The sequence below is a fragment of the Psammomys obesus genome, unplaced genomic scaffold (assembly GCF_907164565.1).
Source record: "Psammomys obesus unplaced genomic scaffold, mPsaObe1.curated_primary_1811, whole genome shotgun sequence".
Lineage (NCBI taxonomy): Eukaryota > Metazoa > Chordata > Mammalia > Rodentia > Muridae > Psammomys > Psammomys obesus.
In genome coordinates this window covers 16636524-16657523 of record NW_026585644.1, presented here as the reverse complement: position 1 = coordinate 16657523, position 21000 = coordinate 16636524, and the positions used below count along the sequence as shown (strand labels likewise).

The 21000-nt window shown below is 46.5% G+C and overlaps 1 long non-coding RNA gene across 1 annotated transcript; it reads right to left on the bottom strand.

Moving 5' to 3' along the window:
• Positions 1 to 2102: 2102 nt before the first annotated feature.
• LOC129688286 (uncharacterized) lies at positions 2103 to 20670 on the bottom strand. Its single transcript, XR_008721911.1, has 3 exons — positions 20246 to 20670; positions 2889 to 3056; positions 2103 to 2769 (listed from the first exon to the last, which is right to left on the bottom strand). It is a non-coding gene; the product is annotated as an uncharacterized LOC129688286 (long non-coding RNA).
• Between the last annotated feature and the right edge of the window lie 330 nt (positions 20671 to 21000).

The following is a 21000-nucleotide window of genomic DNA, read 5'->3' as shown; positions in this document are numbered from 1 at the left end:
GAAGCCCCAGGTGCAATCCACAGCTCTCTCAAGCTGCACATCCCTCCTCTGCTTGGAAAGCCCAGTCATCTCCGGGAGAGTGGATCGATTAGAGGCCACCTTTTGTGAAAGCGATGTTATCATGGAGGCTGTAATTTATGCAGAGAAATTCTGTGGCTAGGGATGATTAAATTAGAGTCTACAATGCAGGGATTTCTACAGCGTGGGGGCCCCTCGGGGGTTTTCACTTTTATCTACATTAAGATCAAGTCTGCGAAAATTTGGTGCATATGGTTTGGGATCTGCAAAAAAAATTAGAATACTTCCACATGTCCCTGTGTATTTTTGAAGTGGAGAGAACACACCACCATGGCTCAGAGAGCCAACACAGCTTTGGAGGCGAAGGCATCGTCTTTTCAAAAGAAAAAAAAAAGACAAAAAGGGCTTTTCCTGAGACTTTCAGGAATGAAGCCGCACAGCCCACTTCATTTCAAATGAAAGCATTTAATGTAAAAAAACAAAACAAAACAAAACAAAAAATAAAATAAAACAGTGCTCCACCATATGGAGGGGCTCTCAGACAGAGCTCCCTGTGCTAGATGGAAGAGGGTGACCTGGACCACGTCTCTACTGTAGCTATGATCCCATGGGCGTCCCCATCCCATTTCCATAGGCTCCACCATCTTAGCCTGCTGTTTGGATAGTGGTTTGGTAGGAGGGAGGCAGAAGCGAGTCTGCAGGGCTCCCTGTGCTGAAGGCACAGCCTCAGAGTCTCAACCTCTCTCCTTCAGTGATGCATAATTCACCGGCCTCCACCAGCTGAGTCAGGCAGAGCAAAGACCGGACAGGGTTGCAGGAGGAAAAGCGTGGAGGATAACAAAGGCCGGCTTCCTTGTAGCAGCCTTGCAACATTGCAGGACACCAGAGCCCTGTTTAAAGTAATGTAATGTACAGTTTTAACAGGATGATTGCTGTCTAGAATTTTTTAACTGTATATACTATCTGTGAGGGTCCAGTTGATTCCCAGACTGTCCGCCCTTCTCTAAAGGTATGGCATCCATGAAAGAAAAATCTACCTAGGGAACAGAGGAGCTTGTTGGAGGCTGTTAGCTGGCAGCCTGCCACTAGGTCTGGTCAGGCCTGTACCAGCTTCTTCCTCTACTCCTCCCTTCAGCTCTAGAGTCAGCAGCTGCCCTCTGGGTCCTTAACAAAGGAAGCTGCTGCTTAGGGTGGGGGAGGCTGAGTTGGAAAGGAATGAGGAGCAGTCTGGGGCTCCTGGAGGCTATAGTGAAAGAATGGGTCAAGATTCATTTGTTAACACAGTATGACCTTCTGGGCTCCAGGTCGAGCCTGCCATCTATCATGTCAGGATGGAGGTGGGCATGGGGCGTTCGTGCATGTGTGTGTGTGCCTGAAGCATATTAATCCACACAGAAACCCCAGGGGACAGTACCAGCCATAAAGTATATTTCCCAATAACAGATTTGGGAATAAATAAGTGTTCGCTCTCTTCCTTTTCCTCCTCCTACTCACTCACTCACACATGCACCTCCACATATGTACATACAGAAGCTAACTTCTGGTCCAAGGAAAAACTGACCTTGAGACGAGACACTGCATGCAAATTGAAGTCTAACCTGGTAGGCTGTGTGCCCTTTAGATGGCCTCCCACTTCGCTACAAACCTATGGGACGACAAGCGTGCACATGGTCCCACTTGGCCTTGAATGAGGCTGGAAAAGCAGCAGCTTGGGAGCAGCCCCCGTGAAGCCGTGAAGCCGTGAAGCCGGTGCAGCTGGCCTGAGCTGCCAGCTGCCGGCTTCTTAACAATGGCTACGCTGAGGTTTCCTCCATCCACGCCCACAAATGCAGAATGCCCGGTGGCTGAGATGTTCTTTTGTTACTCTTCCCCCTTAATAACCGACTGCTGAGAACTGGTGGAGGAAATCCCAAGCCATCCTGAGTGAATGAAAGCGGAGTAAGTCAGCTGTTGGCAGACTCCCTGATGGCCTCTAAAGCCTCAAGCTTGTGAGCGACCACTCATGTCACCTCTCCATCCTTTAGAGACCATTTGCAACCTCTTCCCAGTGCCCTAGAGAACCAGGCAATGGTCACATTCTTCGTTCTTTCCTGTATTTGGTTCTATTTGAAAAAGAAAACAAAAACAAACAATAACAACAACAGCAACAAAACACCTCTTAGGATTCAGGCAAAAGCAAAATTACTAATGCAACTGTTAAAACAAATGAAATTTATAAGAAATATTGTAGCCTGCTTGCATTACAGTAATAAATAGTTTTGTGTAAGTATTTATCCACAGGAAACACAGGAAGTCTTCTGTAGTACCCACTTTCTGGCATCTGACAAAACACACCCACACTTGTCTGGAAGTTTCCAGAGGCCTTCGCTGTGTTCCTCTCTGTCGTAGCTCACAGAGCCAAGGTCATGTCTTCTGCTTTTGCTTGTCTGGAAGAGTGTCTTCTCTATCTTTCTTTTCAATACCAGCATCGACAGGACGTATTTCCAAAGAACATGAAATTCACTGAACATAAGTCCATGTAGTTCAGAATGATCCAAACTCTGAAGACAAGCTGTAGTTTCTTTAGCATCAGTGTTTCCCCAAAAATACTCCATATCCCTATAGACAGGATGCGTCAAAGTTGAGTCCAACGCAGAGGTCCTTTCTGTGCATTGAATTATGGTTCCAGTAGAAGCAGAGGGGCTCCTCCACACGTTGTGTCATATCACTGATGTCCCTAGGACACTCAAGATACTCATGCTATCCATGACCCTGTGGGAGCAAAGTGCTTATTTCAGAGATTCACCAGATAGCAATCAGGAGGTATCAACAAGAAGCTACCCATTGTCTTGCCCAAAGATACATTATTCCCATGGTCCAAATGCACTCACAATTTATCACGAAAGGGTCTTCACCTCTACTGATTTTCCACCAGTCATGTCCCAGCTTTCAAATTCAGCAGCTTGAGTTATCTCCTAATTGTCTGGACACTTCTGCTTTGAGTCTTGTGATGTAAAAGTGTCAGGGACCATCAAAGATAAGAGAGCATACATTCTTGGCTACAAAGAGAAAAGAATATCATAATGATTACTCAGAAAGTTGGTTTATAAATTGAATTATCAACACTCCTTTTAGACTTAGTGGGGTCTTTACAAGGCCCAGACCAGCAAATGAAAACATATCCAAATGTTAGAGGAAGTGCAGATATTGAAGAATGTGGCATCTATGAGCTCTGTTGTGCCACTGGAAGTTGGGTTGGTTTCTTTACAAGTCACAGAGGTAGGATGCTGGATAAAGGAAGTGATGTTCCTGGAACCTGCTGACCACTGGTGAGGTAGGCTGTTTTTTTCCCTTCAGGAAGAAGAATATTTGTTATAGCCAGAAATCAAGCAAAGTTTAGGGCAGTGAAGCCCAGTAATTAATTTAAATTATTACTATCAAGTCATCTTGTATACCTATAAAACATCTCTAATGTCAAATCTACAATTTTTCTTGGTATGTGTGTGGATAAAAATTTCTGTATGCCTGTGTGAGAGGATGAACAGGCTCATGTGTGCCTGTGTATGTAGAGCGCAGAGATCAATGTCTTCTGTCTTCTTCAACCCCTCCAATTTACTGTTGAAACAAAATCTCTTAGTGACGGTGGAGTCAGCTCACCAATACAGCTAGACTAGCTGGCCAATAAGCCCCAGGACTCCCCAGTATCTGTTTCCCTGACCTTGGGACTATAAGTGTGTGACACAAGTACTGGTTAGGTTTTGTCAACTTCACACAAATTAGAGTCACCCGAGAAGATGGAGTCTCATTCAGTTGAAGAACTGTCTCCATTTGATTGGCCCATGGGCATGTTTGTTGGGCACTTTCTTGGTTACTGATTGCTGCAGGAGGGCCCAGCCCACTGTGGGTGGGGCTACCCCTGAGCAGGTGGTCCTGTGTTGTATAAGAAAGCAGGCTGAATGAGCCATCAAGAGGAAGCCTGTAGGCAGTACTCTTCCATGGCCTCTGCTTGAATTTCTGCCTTCAGATTCTTTCTTTGAGGTTTTGCTCTGAGTTCCCTGTGCAACGGACTGTAACCAGCAAGCCAGAGTAAACCCTTTCCTTCCCAAGTTGCTTTGGGCATGCTGCTTTGTCATAACAATAGAAGCGCTAACTAGAGTAGCTACAAGCTTGGAATTTTATGTGGGGCTGGACACAAAACCACAGAGACTTCATGCTTGGATGACAAGAATATTTTCAATTGAGCCATCTATCTCCCTAGATCTTAGCACTTTCTCTTTTGATATTCATTTTCACCACCTTTTTCCTTTTTATTTTTTTCCTAAAAATTGAACTATTGACATGGATTCATGAGGACAAAACCTACCTCAGGACCATGAGATACTAGAACACCAGGAGGAACCGAAAAACTTGTTAATATGCTTTTTTTTTTTTTTTTTTTTTGGTGGCCTGGCAGTGAGAGATACTGAAAGAGGCCTGGTAATCATTCCAAACGCAGACCAGCCTGCCTAAGCGGAAACTAGAAAAATGCATCGGGTACCAAGTAGGCGGCAGAGCTGTCTTCATAAATCGCTGTCTGCAGACCTCTTAATGTGTCAGTGTACCCCAGCCATTAACCATGTTTAATTGCTATCTCCGGTAAGTTCCGTAGATCATTACCATACCAGTCATTTTTCAAAGATCCTCGTTAGCACAGGACTAGGGAACACAAAAAAAAGGACATGACAGGAAATGTCTAGAGAGATGCTGTAGAAAGGGGGCTGGTAACAGTGAGCCAGCCCTCAGAGGGGACCTGTCTCTACTGGCTCTGTAATAAGATGCACTGTACACACTGGGCTTTTCCACTGTGTCACACCAGGCAAAACAAACCAGCTGCTTGTTCACACCTGCTATTTCCCAGAGCATCTTTAGCCGGTGGCCACAGTTCCCACTGGGGCAGAGGGACCTGACAACAGCCATTTTTGAACCATGTCTGGAGGATTATGGGAGCAGCACCTCTTTAGGGTACTCAAAGTGGTAGACCATCAATAAGACCAACACCAACATTCTGCTCCTGCTCAATGCCAGGCTGTGCTGGTCACCTGGATTCAAGGTCATCTGAGACAAGGTCATCAAAGATGTTCCAACAGACAATAAAGAGCGAGGGAAAGGGAATCTCCAAGCCAGCCTACTTACTTTCCTTCAGTGACTATTTTCATGTTGCCATGACTTTTGTTGACTCATGTTGTGTAATTTGGGCTATGTCACTTTCCTTTCTCCTTTAAAATGATCGAAGGCCTGCTCTGTCCTTGTTGATGTATCCGATATGAAGTAGTCATTTTGGTAAAAAGTTCTTGGTGGTAAGTTCCCACATGTGATCTGGGCTCACTTTCCTAACATTTTACATCCCTGGACTCACAGAAATGCCTCACAGAGTGCAGGCATGTTCCTGGAATGGTGGTCACTAGTAAGTTTGCCCTGATGGCTTCTGAGCTCTGATTACTTTTGAACTGTAGCTCCACTCCTACCTCAGAATTTGTAGGCAATGTGGGTTGGTGCTTGTTGGGACCTCCATACCAGGCATGTGTGGCTATGCCCCCTAAGACTCTCATCTCAAACTTGGGCCAGTGTCTGTGTATGTATTCTTGCTACCAGCTCTGAGAGGAGATATTATACAGTGTGAGATTTTTATCCAGCCCCTGGCTTGACAAGCTGCTCAGCTCTGATGCCTGAGTACATTTCTCATTCCAATAGCTCACAGGAGTCTAGGCTTTAATTCTTGTTGGGTGTTCTGAGTTTCATCTCTTGGAAGTGGACTTCAATGGCACCATGTGGCGCTGTGCTCAGTAAGGTTGCTGTAGCATTCTCTATCCTATCTATCCTCTTACCTTGCATCCTGCTATATTGAGACCACTTTGAGGGAGAGAGTTAGGTGTGTTCCTGCTCAGATTGTAGCCTTTACCCAATTCCATTTCTGCTTTATAAACAAACAAACAAAAATGCTGGATGTTAACACAAGGGCCAAGCTTGGATCAAATCAAATCATTATTTTCCCCATCACCATACTTAGAGTATACACTCCAGTGGCTTCCAAAGTGAGAAATTTGAAAACATGACCAGCTATCTGGCCTTGGAACATGACATTTTGCACCCTATTTTCATCACTTTGGGTGTTGCATGATAGAAAGTAGGTCCTTTGCTCAGTTTTCAGCAATTTCATCTCCTACACCATGTAAAAGGGGAGCAAGGAGATACCACCACTCAGGTGCACAGGTTATACTGTGCAGTGTTTGTACGGAAATGCTTGGCACCCAGAGTGGGCAACTGGGCAACCAGCATTGCTCAGCTCCCTCTTCCAGAAGCAAAGATGGCAGTAGACAGTAGACTTTTGCCAAGGAAAACAAGCAACCTCATGGGAAATGTATCACTTCCAGAATCAGAACCAAGAAAGCCTCACGAGGAGGCTACATCAGCTTCCTCGGTAGCCAAATGAGACCTTCCCCTAGAGTGTAGCTTCCATGACTGTGACAGAGGATCTGTTCCTTGCTGTGACAAAAACTAAGATATCTAGCAGGCTTTGTCCTCTTCTTCTCTTCTGGGGGGAGAGGCCAGTGTTCTGGGGGCCATGGACCACTGCTACAGCAAATTCCTTCAATCAGTCAGTCCTCTTTTAGACTTTAGTTCACAGGTTCAAGCTCTCTACCCAGGCCAGTGTGCCTAGAAGCTCAGAGAGTCATTTTCTTAGACATGAAGAGAAGACAAAAAGAACGCCAACAAGACAACTCTGGGAGATCAATGTTGTTTTACAAGTGTACAAATTCACACCACCACCTCAGTACTTCAAAACTGAAGTGTTGGTCAAATTCACTGTGTATTCCCAGCCCTGTGTTCCAGCTTGCTGCCTCTTCAAACTGGAGAAAATGAGTCAGGCACAGAGAAGTCCTTGATAGCCACTGTCCTTCCCTAAAGACCATGAAAAACATTTGCTTTATTGGTGACTCAAAGAAGAACTTTCGCACACTTTTTGTTTTTTTGTTTGTTTTGGTTTTTGTTTTTTTGAGACAGGGTTTCTCTGTGTAGATTTGTCTGTTCTGAAACCCACTTTGTAGACCAGGCTGTCCTTGAACTCACAGAGATCTACCTGTCTCTGCCTCCCTCAGTGTTGAGATTACAGGTGTGATACATCACACCTGGTGGCTGACCTTCTTAAAAATAAACAAACAAACAAACAAACAACCTTAGCTAGAAAGAAGAAATATGTAAGCCTGACTGTTTTTCTGTTCCTCCAAGCAATTTTAGGACAGGTCCTGTACTCTGGTCTTTTTCTTCCAGGCATTGTCTCTGGAAACACTATGAAAAGTGTCATAACAGGTCATGGTAGCTGCCCACCATCCTGGAAGATGTGGACAGAGAGGACATGGTGATGATAATATAATTAGTTCTCTCACATGTCAAAGAGACAAAGAGTTATTTCCCAAAGCAGCAGTGTGGGCTCTGCTGTCTTCAAATCTGGGTGTCCATTGATACCACAGAATAGCTCTTGGTCTCCTTACCACCAAAGGCATTTAGCAGCGGCAGGGGTCAAAGCTGAAGTCTCAGCATCAAAATCCACACAAGAGCCTTTTTTAGGGACCCTGGTGAGATCAGCCTCTTAGTACAGCAGCCACCACAGAAAATTCAACCATTCAGGGACCAAAAAGGAAAGGACAAAATGCAGAGATGAAAGGAAGAATTGGTTAAAAATGTGCCACTCTTGGAGGTCATCAGGAGACAACTACACAAAAATAGACATCATTGTATAGTAAAAGAGTAGCTATCAAATGGAAGGCAGAATGTGTAGCAGCCACCTGATGGGGCTTGCCCAACTTTAAAGAACAGGCGGACCATCCTCCTGCAGGTCCCTAAAGCCTGAGAAGGGGGTTTCTTCTTCATGCTTACTTCATATTACCCAAGTTCCTTAAAAGGAAGAAGTAGTCAGAAGAGGAACAGAAAAATGAAGAGGAAGTGAAAGAGGAAGGAGGAAGGGGAGGAAGACAGGTGGGAAGGGTAGAAAGAGGAGGTAGAAAAGGAAGAAAAGGTAGAATGAAGAAGGTGGAGGAGGACGAAAGAGAAGGGAGAAAAAGGACTAAGAGGAAGAGGAGGGAAGGAGGAAGTAGAGGGGGACGTGGCTCCATTCATAGCATGCCACTTGCAGGTACTCTTCTCACCATGTACCCATAAACACCCAAATGGTCCTTACTATTTACAAAGCAATCTACACCATCTACTGACTATGGCACATACAACCGCAAGATCACCAGTACCCCTCTTGTCTTCCTGTCTTCCACACTGGGTGTGATCAACATGGAGGAGCATAGGTACTATGGAGGTGGAGAGGTTTTCCAGGAGTGTGTCACCTAGTCAATACAGAAACTCAAGTGCTCAGAAGCATGGACACTTGGGCTGTGTTTCCCAATACACTTGTGCTAGGATTGGATCTCGAAGTTCTGTGGTGCCCTTGTGAACAAAAGCCATGTGCAGTGACTATCAGTGTCACAGAATCTACAATCACCTAGGAGACAAACATCTGGACATACTTGAGAGCATCTACATTAGGTTGATTGTGTTGAGAAGCCCCACCCTTATTGTGGGTGACAGAATTACATGGTCTGGGGTCCCACACTAAATTAGGATTTTTTTTATAGCTGTAGTATAACACCATGAGCAAAAGCAGCATGAGAAGGAAACAGCTTGTTTTAGCTTACAGTTCCGTAGCATGATCCTTCATGGAGTGAAGTCAGGGCAGAAGCTGGAAGAGGACAGGAACCTGGAGACAGAATCAGATGAGGTCACCACGGAAGGGTTCTGCTTACAGGCTTGCTAACATGGCTTGCTCAGCTTGTGCTCAGGGATGGCCCCACCCCCAGTGAGCTGGTCCCTCCCACGTTAATCAGCAACCAAGAACCCTACAGGCCAATCTGAAAGGGGTATTTTCTCGGCTGAATTTCCCTCTTCCCTCTTCTGGCTTTTGTCAAGTTCACATAAAACCAGCCAGTATGCACACTAAATAGAAAAGAGGAAGTGAGCTGAGAACCTACATTCACCTCCTGCCTGACTGCAGACACAGTATGACCAGCTGCCTTGAAGCTTCTGCTTGAGCGACTTTACACTGCACAACACCCTTAAACTGTGAGCCAAAACAAGCCCTTCCTCCCTGAAGTGACGTTTTCAGAAACTTTCCTCACAGCAATAAGAGAACTTGCCAATATCCCCAAGGGGGGCTGAACTGTAAAGAAATTTGGAAGTGGTTGAGGAAGTTAGCTTCAACTCAGTAGGCTGCCATTGGGTGTGTGATTAGAAAAAATGAATGTGCCATACTCCTCCGGGCCTTCTTGCTTGGCATGTATACAAGGCATATATCCTTCTAGTTGGAAGATGGGGTCCAGTCAGAGAGGAAAGGCACCTTGGAGCTCAACAGTACTGCTTCCAAGAGCAAATAGAACAAGGAAGGCCATTTCTAGAAGATTTCAAGGAGCAGGCATTGGGGGGCAGTCGACAGGGCACTGAGAGGGAGCAGAGGCCACCACTTGATGGGGGTAAGTAGCCACAAGCAGAGGCCACCACTTCGGGGGCTAAGCTGTATCCTTGGACTCCTGTCCTTTTCCAGAGTGCCTGTGTGGAAATTCTAGGCACCCTCGTTAGGACATTTTGGTGGCTTTCTTTTGGCTTTTCATTCCCAGTCCTATAATGAACCAGCCTTGAAGTGAGGAACTCCACATGGTTCATGTCCACACGAGAATTCCAAACCAGCATTCTGAGCAAGAGGAAGACATGGACCCTCTATCTATAAAATGCCTTGTGAGTATGGCATCCAGGAAGAGATGTTTTCCCTGGAGAAGACAGCTGGTACAGGAGCTCACGCAGAACTGGCTCTCACTTTCTATGCGAGTTGTACTGGCCTAGCCACTCACTTGCAGCTGTGGAACAAGTACCCTGAACAGAACTAAGATGCCTGCCTGAGCAGGTGTAGAGCACAACTCTCCACACATGCTGCGTCTGTTATCATCACTGAGGACACAGTGAATACTCACAAAGCTAAGTACATACCTCCTCTGTGGAAGGAGGCTGCGCCTGGTCAAAAGCCCATGACAAGGGAGGGCATGGGTCCAAGTAAGGGGCATACTGCTCAACTTTCCCTAAGTGGCTATGTTGTCAAACTTCCTTCTAAATATTGATATTTATACTCATAGATTAATGCCACTCTCATCCCAGGGCAGAGAAATTTCTTTTTTGCAGAATGTGACATTGAATGCAGAGGTGCCTATCTATCTGGTCTAAGAGCTGGAAAAAAAAAAAAAAAAGAATGATTGTTGAGTATTTACTCTTAATCAGGACACCTATATCATCCCTGTCCCCAAGGCCTAGGAAATGTAATAGAAGGGAGGGAGAAATGAGGCTAGGGAAGAGAGGCTGCCATTCAGGTAAGACACAGAACAATTACAACTGGGATGGTTAGTGTCAGCCCGACTCAAGCCACCTGGGAAGAGGAGTGACCTCCATCAGATTGGCCTGTACACAAATCTGTGTGGCATTTTCTTGATTATTGGTTGACATGGGAGGGTCTAGCCTACTGTGGGCGTGCTACTTTCAGTTGGTGATCCTGGAAAGGATAAGGAAGGTAGTGAATTCAAGCTTAGGCAGCAAGCCAGAACACAGCACTTCTCTGCAGTTTCTCCCTTGACTTCCCTCAGTTCTGGGCTGTGATTGTGACACATCGATTCTTCCCCAATGTTCTTTTAGTCACGGTCTTTATCACAGCAACAGAGAAGAAAAGTAGGATGGTGGCTACGAACACACAGTAGCTGTGGATAGCTGCACAAGATGGGGCCCTTCCATGAGCCATCATGGATAGAGGGGTAACCCTAAACCCCATTCCTTCCCAAGAAGCTAGTGACATTGCTTGCCAATGCAAAGGAAGGGTGCCATTTCTTCAACGGTGTTGCCACTGGAGGACAACTTGAGAAAAAAAAAAAAGAGTTCAGAGGGAAAAGAAAGTTGGTGACTGAGGGTAATGGGAGGTGAATATAATCACAACACATTGTATATTTGGATGAAACTGTAAACAATGTTTTTTAGGTTAAAAAGTAAAGAATGCCCAGGTCCAAAACAATGGAATGCTTTGCCTGAGAAAACATGGCATCTATTATTGTTAGTGCAGGAGTCGATGCACCAGCTCACTCCTAGGTTGCTCAGCAATGTGAAGTCACCAGCAGCAGCCGCTAGGTGTGTGCGCACCAGATCCATGTACAAAGGACCTGCCCACACTGCGTGCCTCTCTCTGCCTTGGTTTCTCCCGCCCTCTCTGTGTCTGAGACAAATCCCTCCCCCATCTCTCTCTCTCCCTCCCTCCATCCCTCTTTCTGTCTCTCTTTCTCACAGCCCTCTGATTCTCTTCTCCCACTGCCTGTCCCTCCATACTCTCTTCTCCCACTGTCCCTGGCCTTTCCCACAATAAAGTTCCCTGTACTACAACCTGTTGCGCAGCCTGTAATTTATATATATCATAGCAATTATCAAATTATCATGGCTCTTACAAGAAACCCTGCTTTTCATATCCCCTGCTTGTGTGCTGCAAAAATAAAAAAAGAATATTAGCACTTCCCCAAATATTTGGTATTTAAAGAAAATATCCTATTTAATAAGATAGCACCCCCAAAAAACCGGCATGTGAAAACAAATCTAACCCTCGATTTTGGGTTAAAATTAGTTAATTAATTTAGCTCTCTCTCTCCTTTTTTTTTTTTTTTTCTACAATTAGTTACTTTTGTGAGTATTTAATTAAGCAAACCTTTCACACAAGCAAGATGCCATTCAGTTTCCACCTGTGACCTTTCCCAAGCTTGTTTACCTGGAGAGACACAAAGTAACTAAAGCCAGTCTCCCAGGCTAGAGAGGAGGCTTGGGAAGCAGCAGGCGCTTGGTGTCCTCTAAACTTTCCAGGCCACTGAGGTTTAATTACCCTCGCGCTGCTTACTGTGGGGGATGGGGATGTGACCGAGGCTGCACAACTGACAGGCTCACCATCCTCCACCCACTCTGCCACAGGAGCCAGCTGCACATCCAGTGTACCAGGGACAAAGAGGGGCAAAGCTGACTGTCGGGGAGTCTGCATTCAGCCGATGACTTGAAATGTTGCATTCCCCCTTTCCAGGAAATTTTGTATGTTGGAAAGATTGAGGTCTCTCTGCAGGGCTCTAGGCTGGCCTGTAAGGCAGAACTCTAAGGCTTAATTTCCAAAAGGGGTGTGAGCTAGAAACCCCTTCAATACCCCAGGACTGGGTTTTGTTTTGTGACCAGCTTCTGCCACAAAAGAAGGACCCACCCCCATCCCCAGTATTCAATTAACCCTGTGTGTGACTCGAAGGATGGGAGGTTGGTTCAGTCCCCATTCAGGGGATTCCGAGGGGGGCTTTCTTTAAGGATTCTTTTTTAACAAAGGAGGCCAACTAAGTAGCTTTTTTTTGTTGTTGTTGCTGCTGGGCTCTGGCCTATTGTTACCTCTGGAGGGACCTTTTCCACTTAATTGGGCTTTAGAATCCCAGCACTATTGTACTTGTATATAAGGAATACCAGCTGAGGAAGTCTGCAGGTTTAAGTCTGTAAGCACTTGGGCAAGGAGCCTCCCAAAAGCTGTGCTGCCAGATGTAAGGCATCCTGCTACAAAGAATTTCATAAAACTAGAACCACAACAAGAATGTGTTTCCTATGTTGAGTATCTGTTAGGCAGCAGACACTGCCATCCTCTCTTTGTGGGTTGGTTTCTAGTGAATCCCTTGTGTTCGGGACTGGCCATTAGCTCAGCTCACTAAAGATGCTCCACTCCTCCCCAAAGCGCACAACACGGTTTGGTTTGGCTTCCTTTGAAGTTCCAGCATTTTAGCGCTCCAGTTAGATAGAAAGTCTCATCCAGAAACCAACCTTAAAATGTACACAGTATAACATGAGAGATACCTGGAAGGAACCAGTGGGAAAGATAAACGTGAACACTGTCCGTGTTCACGATGTTGCCTGATGTCAGACAACAGGACATGGTGAGGCGTGAAGAAAATCAGCCATGTCCCATCTCTCAGAGACTCACTTTTACACTATTTCACTTCTTAGTTTTTTTGTTTTTGTTTTTGTTTTGTTTTGTTTTGTTTTTCTTCTTTGAGTTCTACTTCTTGCCTGGGGGATTAAATAGATGTCTCAGGGTGCTGTATCCTATTGATGGAACTAAGCAGACATCATTAATAATGGTGGCTCTTGCACAGCATTCCTTCCATACACAGCACAGTGGAAAGCTCGAAGATTCCATATTTAATTTAGTGGCCTCTGTCCTGTTGTGGGAGTCTAGGATAAGTATCATTCCCAGCACTGCCTGTGATGGCAGCCAATAAGAAGGCTGTACCTGTTCACAACACCTGGTCCACCTCACTAGTGAGCATTGGTTGCCTAGGCTGGGTGGCTGCCTCCGTGTACCACCTCTGTGCCAAGAAGACCTAGTTTTTTTTTTTGCTGAGGAGCATGATAGAACTTGCTGTTGTGTGTTCAGAACACACACACGCATAACACTTACCCAAGCTACATAAAATAACTTTTGCCATGTGTGTCAATGAATCTTTGAAGAGAAGTCATCTCGTCATACAGAGCTGACCCGACTAGCCAGAGTTTCTTCAAGAACACTCAGCAGCCTAGGTGAGACTATATGTTAGGGAAAGCATGGTCCTGTCCTTTCCTCCAGCGCCTTCAGAGACCCTTAAAAGGGATTAATGCATGCTAGTGAAATCATCATAGAGTTGAAGAGCTAAATTAAATCTAAACATTTTAACCATTTTATTAAGTATCATGTTCACAGTGTACCTCAAAGAAGTGAGAAGTGAATCTCCAGAGATAATCCCATCTGTTCGTAAAATGGCCCAACTTCTTCCTGCCTCCTTGCCCATCACTAACAGACAGAAGCTTCCCCCCTCTTCCGCAGCTGGGGAATCCCCGTGGGTGCAGCTGCCGGCCATTTTGTTGAAAATATCAGCCCACTAGTACGACCCCAGGCTATCTCACTTCTTGTAGATTGTTTGGGCACATGTGGCTTTTGTCACTTCTTTCTGGTCATTGCCTTTTTTCAGCTGATGGTATTGAGTGAGGTGAGGAAGACAGAAGGGCAGAACTGCAGAGAGAGGTGAATGAGTATAGGTCACACTTCTAGGTCACACTGCATGACTGGTCCCATCCCTGAGCCCCGTACACAGATGTGTGGTCTGTTCTCTAGTGAGATATCAGAGCGTACATAGCTGCCTGGGAAAGCTTAGGGAATGGCACAGTGATGCAGGGGGAAGGGGCACCTAAAACCAGCTGAAGGGAGACAGTGTCCTGTGCGCTGACTGTGTGCTTCTGTTCTTTATGATGCGTTCTCACGGCCTGGAGAGGAACACAGCACGCAGAAAACCGGGCAGGATCCAGAGAGGGGGTGAGGTGGAGACAGGGCTAGGGCTGTTGGAGAACCCCATCCACAGAGCAGACTGAAGTCAGGGACATTGGCAATCTGAGGCTCAGCATCCTACTTTCCCAACCTGAGCACCAAGCAGCTTCAGACCTCAGCAAAGTTCTGCCCCCAGCACTGGACCTAGTCCTGCATTCTTTCTCCCCGGGGTACTGCCCTCCCTCAACCAGCATCTCCTCCATGCTCCACTACTGGACACCGCCCCCACCGTATCCCCCATAACCCACCCCTACAGAAGAGGTTTGCTTCAGGCCTTGATATTTAAAAATTAATTTCACTGACCCATTAACACAGGTGGAGTCTTATTTATAAGACATCCTCGCCTCATCTCCCTCTCCCCTGAGGCAGTTAGTGGCTTGTTTACAGGCCATTAAGCCACAGTGGGGGTGGCGGAAAGAGACTGTGAGAGGCAGGTCAGACAGTTCATGTGAGACCAAGTATATAGGAAGCAGAGAGACGGAGGGCTGGGAAGATGGTTGACTGGGCAAAAGCTCAGTAGCCCAGAAAGCTGGAGGAGCCCAGTTCGACACACAGAACCCACACACAAAGCCTGATGCGGTGACAGACATATCACCAGTGCTGCTTCAGGGAGAGGGGAGATGGGGATAAGAGAGTTGCCAGGAGGCTCCAGGGCTAGCCTGGAGTACAGCTCAGCAGCAGCAACAGCAGACACCCTGTCCCTGACAGTCAGGCTGGGTAAACAATTTCCAGGCCTGCTACATTAGTTAGCACCACACGGAAGTAGGAGATTCGGAGCCCTGGTTTCCGCAGATCAGCCCCAGAGACGGATGTCTCCTATCCAGCCTCACCTGGATAGGACAGATCATCAGTATAAGAAGTGTTTATGCCAGGCCAGACAAGGATAGTTCATACAAGGGTTTGAACCTGTCCTGGTCTGTCCACTTTGTTTTCTGAAGAACATGAACATGGGGGCAAGTGGCCACTGTGATGTCCCATGTGTGGAAATCATTAAGACTTTTAGGGAATATGCTGTTCTCCAGGACATTGTACAATTGTACAATCACTCACCATGCTTTTCTTTAGCCCAGTCCTTCCAGGGCACACACAGGCCTGGGGACTTCTCGGTAGGGGATATTCAACCCTGACTCCTTACCCACTCAGGGAAAGGCAGATTTAGCTGGCAGCCTAGATCTCTGCCAAAATCCTCACCTGTAGATATGTCAGCTCCCATAAATCCAATCTTCCTGAAGCTTAGATCGTGGAGGGTTAGAAACTGCCATTGCCTGACTGTAACACAACACACACATCTGAATGTACATCATACCCACAACATCTGCAATATGCTTTATATTCCACATTGAGCAATGCACAGACTTCTCGCCGACCTGTGGCTGGGCTTTATCCTGCCCCATTGGTCTTCCATGTGGAACGGTTTCCCTTCGGTTCCTCCAATGTGTCCTGGGAGACCTACCTCCAGGTTCTACACTTGTTACACTCTTAGGTCCTAAAGCACAGCCTTTCCCTCGTGGTCTAAGCAGCCGTCCAGATGCTTAGCCCTGCCACACTGTTCATTTTCCTTTGTTTCTCTGTACAATTTTCTTTCAGCTGCTTGGACATGAGAGCCCCAACAGTTTCACTTGATATCATGCTGAGAGAAGAACCCCGCAGAGAGTAGGCATTTGTTTACTTCATTTGATTTTTTAAGTGAATTAAATTTGTTTTTGAACATTTTCAAACATGTATGAAAATGCATTCTAATTGCTTCTCGACTACTGCTGCCACCCCTTCTCCCCTCCAAGGCCTTTTCCCCACATTCATGTCTTTGTTTTATTTTAAGGCCTCCTGCATTTAATGAATAAATAGATGGATGTGGCGTTCAAACCTGCTATACTCCCCCCCCCCCATACACACATACCTGTTGCCCTACTGGCACCTTCCACACACCACCTCACAGGCCTCCTTCCCTGCACCTAAGGACTTCCCTGCCTTACTTTCGAAGCCTCACTAACACCATTTCATTCATGTCAAACATCTCACTCTCTATTTACCATCAATTTGTAAAGTCACCAAGAAGAAACCTAAAGGGCTCTCTCTTGTGTTTCTGGAGGATGTATGAAGAGAGACTTTAGCTAAGTCAGGGAGACCCCCTCCCCCACCTCCTGTGCCTTGATGATAATGACAGCTGACTTTCCCCACCTGTAGAGGGAAGGAATGGGGTTCAGAACACAGCTAAAAGAATCCAAGTACTTATGGGTTTGAGATGAAATGACCCAGAGGTTCATCTGTTGAAGGCTTGGTCCCTAGCAGATAGTACTATATTGGGAGATTCTGCAGACTTCAGTGGGGTTGGGGGGGAACCTAATTAAAGGAAGAGTTGGTCATGAGGTAGGCAGGTGGGTAGGACTTTGGAGGTTGTCCCTCCTTGTTCCATCCTCACCCTCTGTTTCTACCATGTGGTAAAGAAGCTGTCAGGCTACCTACTTTTGTGGCCTTAATGTTCTACCTAGTTCCATTAAACACAAGCAACCCGGCCTCAACCCTATGACATTGTAAGCCAAAGTAACTCCCTCCTCCTTGAAGTCAACACATCAAGTATTTTGGATAGAGCAGCATAAAATAACTAATATAAGCACATTTAAATTGTATCAAAGGTCATTAAGCTGTTTTAAAGAAAAGCCTTGATGTGATGATTTGCTGTCAACTTGACAGGATCTAGAATCACCTGGGAGATCTCTGGGTATATATTTGGGGGAGGTTGATGACATTACTTGAGGCATTTACTTTAGGGAAACCTTCTCAATGTGGGCAGCGTCATCCCTTAGCAAGCTGAACACTAAAGTGTATGCTGTCATGGTTCATCCCTGTGGGTGTGTTGTCATCAGCTCCCTCAAGCTACTGCCTCTGGAACATACCCACCATGATGAACTATGCCCTAGCCCTACAAGCCAGAAGAAACCTTCCCTTCCATAAGTTAGTTATGTCGGGAGATTTTATTACAGCCACAGTAAAAGAAACTAAGATGTCTGGGAATGGGATTAAAATATGAATTATGACTCCAAAATATAAATAGCACTCGCAATCAATGTACAAAGCTTTAGAATGCATTTCAGAAGATAGTGAATGTTTAGATGTATACTTCCAGCCTTGACCATCACGCAGAATATCTACATTCAGTATAATAAACCAAAGTTGTTGCTGCTAAGTATACAGGATTTTCATGGCATGACCCTCCTCATTTCTCTAATGAGAGCAAGTTCTATATAACTTCTTTCTTGCTCAGCCAGTGGATGATTTAGGCTCATCAGGCCATGGTAGTTGCAGTTACCCACACGTGCCCCTCTCTCCCTCCCCTACCTGTGTATGTGTGTGCCTGTGTGTGTCCAAATGTGTGGCGTATGGCATATTCTGTGACAGGTTCAGTCCTCTGCATACTGCATCGCCTTGACCCAGGGTATAATTAGGGGTGGTTTAGAAGCCATGTGAGGCTGTATAGAAAACACCCGATACAGAAGAAGGAGAAGGATCCTTTCTGCTAATCAGGATCTTTCTACTGATCAGGTCTGCTAACCAGAACTGTCAGAGGCAACAGCTTTGCCACCCAATGGGAGCAGTGTTCTAGGATATCTCTGAGCAAAAAGGTCAAGGGATCCACAGTACGCAGTGGAACAGTTTCTGGTGACTCCACGGAACCTCTAACACAGCCATGTCAATCGGCTGCATGCTCACCCTTCCACTCACCTGACTGACTTCTCCAGCCTCCAATACAGGGACACAGAGCCAGCTGCACGCTGATCTTCCCTGGCACTAGGCTACCCATGTGTCTTTCCTAGACCAGTTCTGGTGCATCTGTCACAGTCTTCGCACTAACCCTAGCTCCCAGATCAGGTGCACATCTTGCCATCTGGGCTGAGGTGGTGTGGTGGATCTGGAAGGTTAATGGGGACCATGGTCCTCAAGCTTGCTGCACAGTGAAGAAAGCAGTGTGGTGTCACTAGTCCCCCTAAAAACATGTGACTTAGTTTCTGTATCATAAACCCAGGATTTGATTATGGGACAAAAGGTCCAAACCTTAAGATTATCCAGTTGCCTGAATGTTGATGTTGACTGCTCATCTGAGACCCACCCTGTACTGGGAAAGGCTCTGCTGAGACTACAGCCTGCTTTATCTGCACTACAGTTCAACCTCAGCTAGCTTGTAGCTGCACTCTATACATGCAGAGCAAAGGCCCTATTTTAAGTTATCCTATATGTTAAGGCTGCCTGACCTTCCTGCACTGGGCCCCAAGCCTGCATCTCATGGTCTCTGAACTGCAGCCTTTTGCAACAGCATCAGGACTCTGGTTGCCACTGTCTGCGTTTCCTGCTGTCACCCCCAGTAGTACCATCTGGGGGTAGCCTCCTGATGGTACTCTCTTTGTCTCTTTGTCTCTCCCTGAAGTTGAATGAGGTCCTCCCTCCTGTGTGTCACATACCACTTGATGTCAGTCTCTTGGGGCATGAAGCCATATAGACCCCGCCCTCGAGGAACATCGGCTTTGGGCTGCTGCAGATCAGTGTAATTTAATACAACAACACTGGGGGCTCCCAGGAAAAAGAGCCATGAGCTGGAGGAGCTTTTTGGAAGCCTGTGGTTAAGCTTAAACGATGAATGCAGGCAATACAGCCATGTGGCCTGCCTGAATAGAGGATGGCAATGAGAACAGCCAGAGAGGCAGGAAAACAGAAACCAAGCATGTTGTTAATGAATGAAGCAGACACGCCACCTCCACATCAAGACCAAAGGGGAAATCAGGAGCTCATACCCGCCTCCATCAGTACTGTGGGGCTCTTGCACCTAGCCCTAAAGGTAGACAAGGATTCAGTGGGTGATTAAACAGCAAAGTCTCATGACAGGATAAACCTGCTGGACGATGAAACAATCTGCCCGTGAGCCATCACTGCCTTTCCAGACCCTCACTTACCCTGAGCCAGACTTCTGCCAGACTGTCCCGGATTAGGCTTGCAAGACCCTGTAGTCTCACCTAGCCTGTGGCTGTGACCACCAGGTCAATATGCCTGCTAAGTCAGAAGCTGATCCAACCTGAGCCTATGTGGTCCTCTACACAGAAACACTGCTGTATGGCTCTTGTGGTGCCCTGAGCAGCTTCTCCAATGTGCTGGAGTTATGACTCAAATCTCATGTCACTCTCAGGATAACAAACCATTCTCATGTGTGTCAAACACCAGGCCGTATGCCAGGGATGCAAACACAAATGCAAAACCAGGGCATAATTCTATCCCCCAAGGAGCCCAAGCTTGCTGCAGCAAGGATAATCATCTTTTCCTGTGAAGAATTCAGACATTACCAGCTTATGCGATATTTCCCCCTAATACCAAGCAGGTTCCTGCTAAGTCTAGGATGGATTCTGAATTAGAAATTGGCCACCCCACCCCCACCCTTGTGTATTCCATGGCCACCATCTCAGTCCCATTTGAAGCCTCCCAAGAAATCCCCCTGGGGACATGTTAATCAGATTCTAGGCTGCTGGTACTCAATTCTATTCTGGACTACAATTCCTCCTGGGATAGGTCCCCTCTAACATAACCCTCCTGATTTTGGAGGGGGCTTTATGACCCAAGCGCAAGCTCAGCCTGGTTCCTGCTCTTTCACAAGGAATTAGGGAAATACAAGAAATCTTCCGGAATCAATCTGCCACATCACAACAGCCAGCCTCAGCAGAATGACTGTTCCCATAAACACAGCAGAGGAATGGGCAGGACTGCCCTCGTCATCTGAGTCCCCGAGCCCCGACTCACCTGAGCAGCGTTGCCCAGGTCCGGCTTCCTCAGACTCCCAGGCTGGAGAGCTCTGTCTCATCTCAGAGGCAGTGTGCAGTGCGCTGTTCCCGGTAGCCCGGCAGACGTCAAAACACTCCCCCAGACTGCAGCATGAATCTAAATCTGGGGTCCAGATTTAGACCCCTAAAGCAGGGGCTTCCAGAGGTGCTTGGCACTGCTTGGCACGAGCAGTTAAGTGTCTCGGCTCCATCCAGACTGCTGGCCTGGCATGGGCGCTGTGTAGTACAACTCATCTCGCTGGCGTGAGGAAGCTTTAACTGTCTCTTCCCCGCGCTCATAACCCTCAAATCGCAGGCTGAGACAGTGTCCCACGGTGCCACAACGCTCATGCCCCTAGCTGCGCACAACCAACCCCTGCAAAGTGTGCCAGCTAGAAGGAAGCCATCACTTTCAGCAGAGCGAGGCTGAGTGGATGGCTGTTTATCTCCACCCCTCCCACCACAGCACTGAAGTCAATCACAGCGCATCTTAAGTGTGAAGACATTTGTGTTTATTCTTGTGTTCTTCCATTAAACCCTTTCCGTTGAAGCCATTTCCCCCATGAAAACAGTTCTACAACCCTCACCTTTCTCGTGTACAGCATATTGTTCGGATTTAGCTTATCTGCTTAAAACTCCTTGAGGAAAGGATATGGTTGCCGGAGGAGACACGGCTATTTAAACCCTGAAGCCACTTCAGAGGTTAATGATACACACCAGGACAGGACTGTGTGG